The sequence below is a fragment of the Pelophylax lessonae genome (assembly GCF_965119305.1).
Source record: "Pelophylax lessonae genome assembly, chromosome: 1".
Lineage (NCBI taxonomy): Eukaryota > Metazoa > Chordata > Amphibia > Anura > Ranidae > Pelophylax > Pelophylax lessonae.
Window position 1 is genome coordinate 861,054,831 of NC_138768.1, and position 14,192 is coordinate 861,069,022.

Below are 14,192 nucleotides of genomic sequence, written 5' to 3' on the forward strand. Positions count from 1 at the left end.
TATCAAGGATTTGGCTGCGTTAAGGAGGTGTCGTGTCAGCGATCTTTTATACTTTCTATAGGGGTATCGATTTATATGTAAAAGGCAGCATGCCGCATCTAGGTTTAACGTGGTTTCCGTAATATGACGCACCCAGTTAAGAACTTCCTTCCAAAAATTCTTTAGTAAGATGCAATCCCACCAAATGTGGAGAAAGGTGTCTCGGTCAGAGCCGCATCTCCAACAGATATCTGATGATTGTTTGGACCATTGGTGTATATTAACAGGTGTGCGATACCATTGTGTCCTGAGCTTGTAAGAGGTTTCTTGTAATCTGGTGCTTAAAGAGCATATATGTGAGAAGTAACAAGCCTTCTCCCACTGAGCCGGAGTGAAGGAGCATCCCAAGTCTTTTTCCCATATGCTTTTATATGGGTCTATAAAATCTGGAGGAGCTTCAATGAGTCTTTTATAGGATTGGGATGTGGCCCCCTCAATTCGGTCTCCGCGTATGCACTGCTCCTCAAAGTCAGTCAATGGTCTGTGCATTAGATTCTTGTGCTTGTTGCGTGAAATGAAATCACGCAGCTGCATGTACGTCCAATATGGTAGGGGTGCGTCAGATGAGCATTCCTGTTTCAGCTCAGTAAAGGATTTGATGTTTGAATTTCGGAAACATTGTTTAACCCGAAGAGGTTGGGTCTTGTTTTTCTGATGTAGAACAAATGTGCGATTGTTAATACCAGGTTGAAACTCTGGGTTGTTTAGTAATGGAATGAGGGAACTCGGAATTGTGGAGATATTATGTTTAGTTGCGACTTTCTGAAATATCTTTAGGGTAGTGGCTATAAGAGGGTGTTTTTTGATGTATAATGGGAAGTTTTGCTTATCTGTCCACAAAAGATGATGGGCTGGGGTAACACTCCAGCCCAGTTCCACACCCACCCAGTCCTTGCTGTCAGGATGGCAGTGCCAGTCCAGAATTCTTGTTAGATGTGTGGCTTGATAATACTTTTGGAAATCTGGGAGACCTATGCCTCCATTCAGTTTTGGTAGTTGTAGGTATTTGAGTTTTATTTGTGGTTTCTTATCAGCCCAGACAAAGGCTCTCTGCAAATTAGCTAATTTACGGAAAAAGGATATAGGTATCTGGACTGGTAGGGCATGGAAGAGGTAAAGAAGCCTAGGAAGCACCGTCATCTTTATTATGAAGGCTCTGCCAAACCAAGAAAAGGTTTTTACATTCCATCTCTTTAGATCAGCAGCAATTTGTTTCATAAGGGGATTGAAATTTGCCTCAACTAGGTCCTCTAATTTTGGTGTAAGTTTAATGCCTAAGTATTTTAAAGCGTGCTTTTACCATCTGTATGGGCAATTTTCCATTGTAAGTTTTAATAAGTCCGGGGATAGTGTCAAGTTTAACGCCTCCGATTTGCTGTGATTTATTTTAAAATTAGATAGGAATCTATAGAGTTTAAATTGGTTATTTAAATTGGGGATGGAAATGTGTGGTTGAGAAATAAAGAACAGGAGGTCATCGGCATAAGCTGAGTGTTTGAACTCCCTGGACCCTCTATGGAATCCGTGTATGTCTGGTGTAACATTGTTTTCAACATGGACAGGGAATCTTACTACCTGATCAACCATCTGCTGAACTCTGGCACCAAAGAGACAGCAAATCATTTGGTTGGGATGAACCTGATGGCAACTTACTTCTTTTGTCTTCCTGATGATGAAATTCATATTACTGCCACCTGGCTAAGCCTTCCTGTATTACAATACCTGTCACTGGTAGGATAAGGTGACCAGATTTTTAAAATGAAATCTGGGGACATATTTTTTTTTTTTATTGGCAAATGGCTCAGAACTACATAACACAGAGTGCTGGGCACAGGACTACATTATACACAGAGCGCTGGGCACAGGACTACATTATACACAGAGCACTGGGTACAGGACTGCATAATACACAGAGCATTGGGCACAGGACTACATAATACACAGAGCGCTGGGAACAGGACTACATTATACACAGAGCGCTGGGAACAGGACTGCACTATACACAGAGCGCTGGGAACAGGACTGCATTATACACAGAGCGCTGGGCACAGGACTGCATTATACACAGAGCAATGGGCACAGAACTGCATAATACACAGAGCGCTGGGCACAGGACTACATAATACACAGAGCGCTAGGCACAGGACTGCATAATACACAGAGCACTGGGTACAGGACTGCATAATACACAGAGCACTGGGCACAGGACTACATAATACACAGAGCGCTAGGCACAGGACTGCATATTACTCAGAGCACTGGGCACAGGACTACATAATACACAGAGCTCTAGGCACAGAACTGCATAATACACAGAGCACTGGGTACAGGACTACATAATACACAGAGCACTGGGCACAGGACTACATAATACACAGAGCGCTGGGTACAGGACTGCATAATACACAAAGCGCTAGGCACAGGACTACATATTATACAGGAGGGTGTTAGATACTGTAAGTATTCACAGCCTTTGCTCAATACTTTGTGGAAGCACCTTTGGCACCAATTACAGCCTCAAGTCTTTTTGAGTATGATGCTACAAGTTTGACACACATATTTTTTGGGCGGTTTCTCCCATTCTTCTTTGCAGGACCTCTCAAGCTCCATCAGGTTGGATGGGGAGCGTCGGTGCACAGCCGTTTTAACATCTCTCCAGAGATGTTTAATCGGGTTCAAGTCTGGGCTCTGGCTGGGCTACTCAAGGACAATCACAGAGTTTTCCCGTAGCCACTCCTTAGTTATCTTGGCTGTGTGCTTAGGGTCCTTGTCCTGTTGACAAGGACCCTAAGCACACTTTGCCTTTGCCCCAGTCTGAGGTGTAGAGGGCTCTGGAGTAGATTATCATCAAGGATGTCTCTGTACATTGCTGCATTCATCCTTCCTTTGATCCTGACTAGTCTCCCAGTTCCTGTCGCTGAAAAACATTCCCGCAGCATGATGCTGCCACCACCATGCTTCACTGTGGGGATGGTATTGACCAGGTGATGAGCGGTGCCTTTTTACCTCCAGACATGACGCTTGCCTTTCAGGCCAAAGAGTTCAATCATTATTTTATCAGACCAAAGAATTTTGTTTCTCATAGTCCAAGAGTCCTTCAGGTGCCTTTTAGCACAGAGCCAATCAGCACTGTCAAGACAGAGGGACAGGGGTCCTGCATCCTGATAGGACAGCTCAGTGCAGTATGAAAACTCCTTCTACAAGCTTTAACCAGGCACTGATAAATGTCACAAGACTGCTATATACTGCTGATGAGAAAAGATATTTAGCAGTTTATATTTACTAAAATAATTGCATTTCCATGTTATGTGTACTGGGGGAGATCAGATATAGTGAATGCAGGTTCCTGGGGAGATCAGATATAGTGATTGCAGGCTCCTGGGGAGAGCAGATATAGTGAATGCAGGTTCCTGGGGAGATCAGATATAGTGACTGCAGGCTCCTGGGGAGAGCAGATATAGTGAATGCAGGGTCCTGGGGAGATCAGATATAGTGACTGCAGGCTCCTGGGGAGATCAGATATAGTGACTGCAGGCTCCAGGGGAGACCAGATATAGTAAATGCAGGCTCCAGGGGAGACCAGATATAGTGAATGCAGGTTCCTGGGGAGATCAGATATAGTGAATGCAGGTTCATGGGGAGATCAGATATAGTGACTGCAGGCTCCAGGGGAGACCAGATATAGTAAATGCAGGCTCCGGGGGAGATCAGATATAGTGAATGCAGGTTCCTGGGGAGATCAGATATAGTGAATGCAATGTCCTGGGGAGAGCAGATATAGTGAATGCAAGGTCCTGGGTTTAGTAACACTTTAATGTCTAAATAGAAAAGTTTTAGCTACAGCCCAATTGCATGCAAATACAATCATCTCAAACTTACCGGGGATCTTTTTTAGGTTCAAATTTGATCTGAATTTTCCTTGGACTAGGGCCCACAATTTTTTTGCAACTATAACAAAAACAAACCAGATAAATTACTTATTTAAACAGGTTAGTAGAAAAAAAAAAAAAAAAGTGGGTAAATTAAGTGACAGCCTATGATTTCAGAAGAAAGGTTCAAAAAGACAAATATTCTGGGCAGAAAAAAGGTTGAAGTATGAATGAAAAAGTTCATCCTTATATCTCTTAGACTGTCATATGAACAAATGTAAAAAATACATGCGAATAATAGACCAAGGTTTAACAAATATTCAGGTCAATGCAACAAATGTTCTCCTTATGATTTTGATAACCTGATTTTGGTACACAGCTAATAATCCCTGGATGATGTTTCTTGGATAAGCCAAATAGGTCACCTCTATAATATAACAGATGAGGCTCTTCTCTGTGGTCAACACAATCAAAAAGCCCAACGGTGGTGATCTTACAGTTTAGGAGAGGTATCATTGATATTGTTCCACATACTTTAAGGCCCCTTTCACATGGGTGGTGCGCCCGACAGACTCCGTTTTTCTCAGTAGGGATCGATCCGCTGATCCCCGCTGAGCAGGTGGATGACAGCTCCGTCTTCGCTTACTTTGCAGAGACGGAGCTGTGAGAGCCCCGCTCTCCTCTATGGGAGATTGGATCAAAACAAACCTCCTGTCCGTTTTCAGCCGATCCGATCCTCCAGACGGAAGGAAAATAGGGTTTCCATCCGTCTGGATTTCACGCACAGGATTGGATCGGATAGCAGCGAGTGTCAGCTGAGATGTCATCGGTGACATTCCTTGCCTCGTAGGGCTCCATGGAGCATCCGATCAGGTCCGCCTGAAAAAACTGACAGGTGGACCAGATCGGAAAGCCCGTGTGAAAGGGGCCAAACAGAGCACAAAAATCAGCTTTAACCTGATATCAGCTACAGGAATATTACAAAGAAAGACTTTGCAAATGTGATGTGACTGGTTACATCCTAGCAAGGAGCCCATAATTATTTGGTAGGAAATAATTTTTAACTACCTCAGTACTGGGCCAAATCTGACACTTATATACAGGTCAAAATCAATTTTTTTTACTAGCAAATTAGAACCCCTGAACATTATATATTTTTTTAAGCAGAGACCCTAGAGCAGGGGTCTTCAATCTATGGCCCTCCAGTTGTTCAGGAACTACAATTCCCATCATGCCTAGTCATGTCTGTGAATGTCAGAGTTTTACAATGCCTCATGGTATGTGTGGTTCCCGAACAAATGGAGGGCCGTAGTTTGAGGGTCCCTGCCCTAGAGAATAAAATGGTGGTTGTTGCAATATTTTATGTCACACGGTATTTGCGCAGCAGTCTTTCAAACGTAATTATTTGGGTAAAAAATACACGTTAATGAATTTAAAAAAAAACAAAACCGTAAATTTTTTTGTGTAATGTGAAAGATGAGGTTATGCTGAGTAAATAGATACCTAACATGTCATGCTTTAAAATGGCACACGCTCGTGAAATGGCGACAAACTACTACTAAATTATCCATAGATGATGTTTTAAAAGACTTTTCAGGTTACCAGTTTAGATTAACAGAGAAGGTTTGGCCCTAGAATTATTGCTCTCTCTGACGAACGCGGTAATACCTCACGTGTGTTGCAATCACTGTCTATATATGTGTGCGGGACCGACATATGGGTTTGCCACTGTGTGTGAGCACGGGGTGCTTTAAAAATATATATATTGTTTTTAATATTTATCTTAATTTTACAGTGTAAAAAAAACAATAAAAAAAACAAATTTTGATCACTTTTACAGCTGTCAAAGGAATGTAAACATCCCTTTTGACAGCAAGCAATGACAGGTACTCTTTATAGAGAGGTCTGGGGTCTATTAGACCCCCTTTCTCTCCTTTGGGCTCCAATGCAGCCGATGTGACACAGATCGGTCTGATCGGCTGCTTCGCTGGCCGCTATGCTGGCAGTAAACAAAGAGCCGGAACAGGAAGTGATGAAATAGTCGAGTCTCGCCGGTTCTGAAGTCACACAAAGGGAGGAACAGCTTCAGTTCCTCTCAATGAGGCCGGACAAGGATGCCATCGGTTGCATCGCTCCCTCGCTTCCCAATCGCTCGGGAGAGCCCAGTAATGGCGGGGGCGGGAGGGGGCCCCTTTACGCTAACCTGTAAAAGTATTCCAGCGGCTGCCCAGCTGCTCGGGAATACTTTAACATGAAAAAGAATCACCGGTTGTAAAAAATTACACCGGAAACATGGTTGTAGACTCAGCCGTGATCCCGGTACAACTTCTTCCCTAACAGGATGTTTATATACAGTGGCCGGTAGGGAGGTGGTTAAAATGGTTGTCAGAAAACATTTCTCCACACAGTTCTTTCAAGAGATCCCATAAAAGTGCAGACAAACCATTATAATAAAACAAAAATAAGATTTCTCAAAATAATGGATATTTAACTATCCACTGCAAATCAGTGAAGACATTTGTTACCTACTAATCTAACTTTAGGGAAAGACCATGAAGAACAAAACATTTTAAATCCATGTTCACTCAACTTGCTTGGATTTAAAAGTACATCAACTACTGATCGCTGAAGACATTTGTCCAAATATTTGCAACAATTGGTAAATAATGGATTTTTATTTGGTGACTTCGTCAAGGAGGTTTGAACGGTAAAGAGCCAAGAAAGGCATGTCTCGGGACTTCTCTAACATACTCTTACAGATCTCATAGGCAAAAAAGTTTGAGCCGAAACCAAGTTTACAGCAGATCTGTGTGTTTGTTTCTGGGGCAGCAGGGTTACAGGGGAAAAGAGGCACAAATATTTACATGGCTAGTCGCTTTAATAAAGTGCAACCAAAAAGACAATAATTCATTAATAAAAAAACATTATGCTAAATCGGAAGATGATATAGAGCAGCCTTTTTCAAACCTTTTACTCCAGAGGAAGACTTGAATTTATTTTCAGGTCTTCAGGATCCATTGTTAAAATCTCTTCATTTGAGGTCAGTAGGGAAAATGGCTGTTATATTGGTGGCCATTAGAGAGAATTTACAGCGGTGGTATAAATTTTGCCTGATTGCTCGCAGTTCCAAGACATTTATCGGCAGGGAGGATTCCTCCTCCGACCAAGTGCCCTGGGCAGACAAGTTGCCCAGAACGCCACCCCAGCCCGACAGGCCGGCGTCCGTAATGACCACAGTCCATAGCAACGGCCGAAAGGATTTGCCTTCCGTCAGAGCCGGAGACTGAAGCCACCACAGAAGATCCGTTCTGACTTGGGGGCTCAAGGAGATCCTCCTTTCCAAGGAATGAGGATGCCTGTCCCACCTGGTCAGAATCACTGCTTGCAGAAATCGCGTGTGGAACTGTGCAAATGGTATCGCCTCGAAAGCCGACACCATCAAACCCAGGGACCGCATGCAGGTCCGGAGCGAAGAGGACTAGTTGTCCCTGAGGGACCTGACCTCGTCCTGCAGAATCCGGAGTTTGTCCTCCGGAACAAAGACTTTCGCCTGGGCGGAGTCCAGAATCATCCCCAGGAAAGGGAGACGAACAGAAGGGGACAATGTCGACTTCTGAAAATTGATGGTCCACCCAAACTCCTGGAGCGTCTGAACCGTGGTTGACAGATCGAGCAACAGAGTGGCACTGGAGCTCGACCTTAAAAGGAGATCCTCCAGGTACCCAAGGATGGCAATCCCCTGTACCCGCAACAATGTTAGAACAGGAGCCAAAACTTTGGTAAACACCCTTGGAGCCGAAGCGAGGCCGAAAGGCAACACCACAAACTGATAGTGCTCCTCTGCTATTGCGAATTGGAGGTATCTCTGATGACCCTCATATATAGGGATGTGTAGATACGCATCCTTGAGATCGATGGAAGCCAAGAAGTCCCTTGGACTCAGGGATGCCACCACCGACCGGAGGGACTCCATCCGGAACTTCTGAACCACTCCTTGGGCGAGGAGGTCCTGAAGCGCCCGGTGGAGATCCCAGAAACGATCGGGAGTTAAATGAAGATTTGAGGGAAAGAACCTGTCTGCGGGGCGAGACCGAAATTCGATCTTATACCCTGAGCGAATTAGTTCTTGAACCCACCTGTCCTGAACCTTGGACAGCCATGGCTCGGGAAAACAATGCAGACTCCCCCCACCCCTGAGACGGGTGAGGGCGTCCCTTCAGGATGAGGTGGACTGGGTCGCTGTGCCAGCGTGGCCTCCTTTGGACTTACCCGCCCAAGGCTTTTTCTGGCTACCAGAGGCCTTGAAGGACTTTCCCTTATCCTGTGTCCTGAAGGCACGAAAGGACCCCTGATTAGGTTTAAAAGAGGGACCCCGCTTGGCGCGGGACGATTTTCCCCTAGCCACCTGGGGCAAAAGAGTGCTCTTACCCCCAGTGAGCCCTTTGATCAGTTCATCCAGAGAGTCCCCAAAAAGACGACTCTCCGCATAAGGGATGTCGGTCACTGTCTTTTTTGAAGACTGGTCGGCCGACCAGCTTTTCAACCAGGTAATGTGGCGGATTGCAACCGCGACCGTCGTGCGACTAAGGGGGCCTCATCCAAGGCCGCTTTACACAGGTACAGCACGGCCTGGGCCATTTGATCCACCATCTCCAGTGCAGCAGAAGAGGCGGATTCAGCAATTAGAGTGCGCCTAAGTGTCTTGGTCCACTCTGCAAAAGCCTGAGATACCATTACCAAAGCGAACATGGGCTTCAGCAAGGAACCCGCTCCCAGATAAATGTGGCGGGAAATCGTCTCCACCCCCCTTTCTGCCGGGTCTTTAAACACCGGGGAATCCTCCATGGTCATTAAAGTGGCTTTATTTAACCTGGACACAGTGTGGTCCACAGTCCAGTGAGAATCCACCGGATCCGCAAAGGAATAACGGTACTGAAATCTCTTGGGCACCACAAACATATGTTTGATACGGCGCCATTGGTCATTCACGGTTTCCTGAAACTCCTCGGGACAAGGAAAAAACCTGACCTGATTTTTGGGCTTTGCGGGTCCCGAAGGAAACATGCTTACCCGACAGGGTGGGCTCATCATCCAAATTTAACATTTCCTAAACGGTCCCGCGCTGACCCAGAGGACGAATCCTCCTCCTCCACATCTGACTGAGAGGACAGGGACCCCTCAGGGGGGGACGTTGTCCGTGGCAACCAAATCTAGCTCTGAATCAGAAGACTGAGAGGACATAGGCCGTTTTTTAGAAACCCGGTCAGACATCAGCAAATCCACTTTTGACGCTAAAGTCGCAAGTGCAGCAGATAGAAAGGCTATGGAAGCGGATTCAGGAGTACCTGAACCACCCACCAGGTCTGTGGGGAATTTGCTTTCCTGGGACTCCATAATAGCAATAAACAAATTAAATGACACTGGCTCTTTAAAATCGGCGATTCCTGCGGGCCCCACCGCAAACCTGCACCGTAAATGGAGACCCTGTCCCCTGCTACAGGAATCCGTAAAAATTAGAACTAGCAGGAATCCAGGCCAGAAAAAACAGTAAAATACCCCCCACAGTGTGCTATACTTAGCTGCACTGCTGAGGAGCTGAAGGGAAGAAGGAGGAAGTGACCTCACGCCCCTAGAGGCAAAGCCAGCCCTGAGCCACAAGAAAATGGTTGCCAATAGAAGTCAGTGGGGAGAAAAGCCCTGGCAAAATGGCCACTGCTCACAAAGGACATCATGCCCACACTAAAGATGGCACCAAACGGATGACAGAAAATGGCTGCAGCCCTCACTATGAGGCCGACCAGCCTGCCCTCACCCAAAATGGCAGCCTCGCGGAGTAGCGCTAAATGCGGCCCCAAAAACACCAGCACTGGCCCCCACAGAGCCCCACAAAGCACCCCTGGGAAGTAGGAGACACCCGCACCTCCCACACAGCGGTCAAACTGCGATAGCGCCCCCGCAGGGACAGGGAAGGGACACACAGGAGCTGCACCTACAGCCATGAGGGGGATATCACAGAACCCATACCTGAACTGTCATCTCCAAACAGAGGGCCCACATACACACCCCAACAAACATGGTCCAGAGACAGAGGGGTAGTAATAGTACTCACCAGTCCAGCGAACGTGGGCACCTCTCTGAGACAGGAAACCTCCCACTCTGAGTTGGGGTGCCGTCAGCCGAAGGGGACGCTAGCAACACGTGGGCGTACCATAGTTGAGACATCCCAGCGAAGATAGCAACTTTGCAGGCTCATTCCTGATGCCAGGGACACTGTCGTTTGCGAGGCCTGGGCGTACCAATAACCTGCTAACGCTCGATGGCAGGCTGGGAGTCCGTAAGGTTCTAGAACAACCAGTGCGAGGCCCAGCTCTGCAAAGGCTGTAGTCTTCTAGAGTCTGACTAACTAGCGAAGGAGAAAATAAAAAGCTATCTTTTAAAAGAAAAACACTTTTTTAGAGAAAAAACAGAAAAAGAAGAAAAAAGCTGACACTTAAGTCCCAGCCAGGGAAACCCAGCCTACTCCTGAGCTAGGCAGCAGAAAACTGAATTGGGAATGAGGCTAGCTGGGGGTATTGACCAGAAGGACAGCCCCCTGTAGGTGTGTCTAGTTTTTGTGATTATTCTAACAAAATCTTCTGCCTAGCTTACTCCTGCGGAGAAGGCCAATACCCAGACGTGCAGAATTGAATGAGTGGGCGGCGACTGTCAGAGGACGTAAGAGAAATATATTTTTTTTTTTCAAAATGGTTAGTCTTTTTTTTTTTATAGCATAAAAAATGAAAAATGCAGAGGTGATCAAAAACCACCAAAAGAAAGCTCTATTAGTGGGAAAAAATGGCAAAAAATGCAATTTTGGTACAGCATTGCAGGACTGCGCAATTATCAGTGAAAGTAACGCAGTGCCATATCACAAAAAACGACCTGGTCATAAAGGGGGGGGGGGGTAAATCTTGCGGAGGTCAAGTGGTTAAAGAAAAAATTGGCTTGGTACCTACTATGTTCATATATTAAAGGCTGTTCTTCATGACACAGTTCGAAAATTTTTGGTTTGGTTCCCTTGGATTACAAATTATTTTCCTGGTGTTTTTGACAAATCCTCGTGGACCACCTAATACCCACCTAGTTAAGGGTGCTATGGGTCCCAGCGTAGTGGTGTCCTGACTGGTCTTTCTTCTTTCCTCTCTTTACCATATCGTACCTTTTCCCTTCCACCCTCTCTTTACCTTTCCTTTCTTTTATTTCTCTTTATCGGGCCTGAATTCTTATAGAAGTTCCTTCATGTAATTTGTATCTCAACAACACACTTCATGGCCAAACACTCGTCAGAAGAACAAGGTTTTGTTATAGAAGGTATTTTCTGTTTAATATGGAATTCATTAATATGGAATTCATTGTATGATTATACTCTATCATTTCTCCCCTTAGGTTGGATTCTTCTTTGTATGTTCCACAAAGTTCTGTAGGTCTGATCTTTTGTGCTGACCTTTATTATCGATGAAAACATTTTTAATAAAAACTTTTAGGAAACTGAAAAGCACAGGAAAAGTACACTGCAAAAATGCATGTGGATGGAACCCCACGGGAAGAGTACTTGTTGGTGTACCTATCAACTGCAAACTGGTCCTACAGATTGGTGGAGAGTTCTGGCTCTAAGGGACACAGATAATTGGGACCAGACAAGGTTCAATGAACACTGCTTGCAATACAGGACAACATCCTTTGTTAAATACACAAAGCCGCACACTTTGTTTTTTTGCTGAACAGGTTTTATGGGTACCAGACTGGATCAGAAAGACACAGTCACATGTGACTCCACCTCTGACACTTTTCACCCAATGGGCTTAATCGTAATAGGTCAGGGACACCCATTGGGTGAAATGTGTCAGCTGTAGACACGTGAAGAACGGAAAAATGTATACAAAAAAATGTTCCACATAGAGCTCGGGAAAAAAAGAAGGTTAAATTAACCTTTTTTTCCACGCTCTATGTGAAACAATTTTTTGTATGCCTAGTTTGGTTAGGTTGGTAACCGTATAAAATGTACGTGAAGGCATAGCAGAGCATTATTTTCTATGTGAAAATTCCCTTATTTTCCCCTACCCTATACACTTTTTATTCATGAACGAAAAAATGTGTTAAGTTTCAGATTGATCAGTTAACGTACTCATTTCGTTTCGTTGCATTCATAACAACGTTTCATTTAGTTTAATTTTATTTTGTTTATTAATTTTTGACCAGATTTTTATTTTTCCAATGGAGTCTAATTATTAGAATCAAAAAAATCTAATTTGAATTTTGAAAGGCTATATTCTATTTTATCCTCTTCTATTATATTTTCTATTCTATTCTTTTATTTTCTATTCTATTCTTTTGTTTTCTATTCTGTTTTACTCCATTCTATTCTTTTTGAAATTCAAATTTTATAAGACAGCTACCGTATTTTCCGGCGTATAAGACGACTTTTGAACCTCAAAAAAATCCCCCAAAAATGGGGGGTGGTCATCTTATAGTATGAGTATGAAAGTAGTAGTGAGTGAGTGTGAGAGTTAAGTGAGTGTAATCTAGGTATCGTAAGTACCGTAAATGTATTCTCTTACATCTGTATTACCGGTAGATGTATAATCTTCTCCCGCTGACTGTGCGGGAATCCTGTACCGGTATATTGTACCGTAGCTTCGGCTACATAGTATACCGCGCTGAGCCAATCACTGTGAGTGATGTATTCTATTATTGAATGCAAAGCCTGCTAGGATTGACGGAGTCAGAGAGAGTAACATAATCCTGCATCTCTGACTCCGCCAATCCGAAAATTCAATAATAGAGTACATCGCTCGCAGTGATTGGCTCAGCGCGGTATACTGTACGTAGCCAAAGCTACGGCACATACGGTATACTGGTATAGGATTCTCACACAGCCAGCGCATTGAGAGATGTTACATCTACTGGTAATACTTAGTACTTACAATACCTTGGAGATTTATAAGAGAATACATGCAGATGAATAGGGCACAGACAGCCAGGGCTTTCCTAGATTACGGTACACTTACCTAATTACCTTTGGGATTTTTATACTTACAATACCTTGGAGATTTATAAGAGAATATATTTACGGTACCTTGCAGATGAATAGGGCACAGGCAGCCAGTGCTTTCATAGATTACACTTACTTAATTAACTTTGAGATTTTTATACTCTGCATATATGGTGTTGCCTTGCTTTGCTTCGGAAAGGGGGGGTAGTCTTATAATACGTTGAGTATAGCCCAAAACCTATATTTTAACTTGAAAAGTAGGGGGGGGGGGTCGTCTTATATGCCAAGTTGTCTTATACGTCGGAAAATTAGGTATATTCTATTATATTCTATTCCATTTTATTAAAAATTCTAATTTCAGAATACGGGTATATATTTTCTATTTTTTCTAATCTATTCAAAATTAATTTTTGTGAAATTTGAATTTCGGAACACCATTACTAGTAAAAAAAAATAAAATGAATAAAAATATCCCATAGTTTGTAGACGCTATAACTTTTGTCCAAACTAATCAATATACGCTTATTTGGATTTACTTTTACCAAAAACATGTAGAAGAATAAACATTAGCCTAAATTTATGAAGAAATTCGATTTTTTCAAATTTCTTTATTGGATATGTTTTATAGCAGAAGGTAAAAAAATATATATTTTGTTTCCAAATGGTTGGTCTTTTTTTTTTTTCAAAAACCACCAAAAGAAAGCTCTATTAGTGGGAAAAAGAGGCAAAAAATTGGTAACTTAACAAACCAATCCGAAACTAAACACATTTTTTCGTTCTGCACATGTCTACAGCTGACACATTTCACCCAATGGGTGTCCCTGACTTCTTATAATGAAGCCCATTGGGTGAAAAGTGTCATGAGTGGAGTCATATGTGATTGTGTCTTTCTGAAATAGTCTTTATCTACTATTTCTTATTTTCTATTCTATTCGGTTTAATTATATTCTATTCTACTCTTTTCTATTCGGTTTAAATATATTCTATTCTACTCTTTTCTATTCTGTTTTATTTTATTCTATTCCTTTATTTTGAATTCTATTTTATTTCATTCTTTTATATTCTATTCCATTTTATTCCACTCTTATATATTCTTTTCTATAAAGCAGCCTAAGCAGGAATCATCATCTTATTTCACTTTTATACCTTACTGTATTCATTGCAATGTGTTTTCATTTCCAATTCAAAGTCATTTTTGAATCTGAAAAATGTGTTTAGTTATCATTTATTTCTGATTTATTTCTTAATATTGT

General features: G+C 43.2%; 1 protein-coding gene across 1 annotated transcript in view; it reads right to left on the bottom strand.

Annotated features, from left to right (window-relative positions):
• Positions 1 to 14,192, bottom strand: part of LOC309550053 (von Willebrand factor A domain-containing protein 5A-like) — a 220,099-nt gene that overhangs the window by 165,647 nt on the left and 40,260 nt on the right. The window lies entirely within an intron of this gene.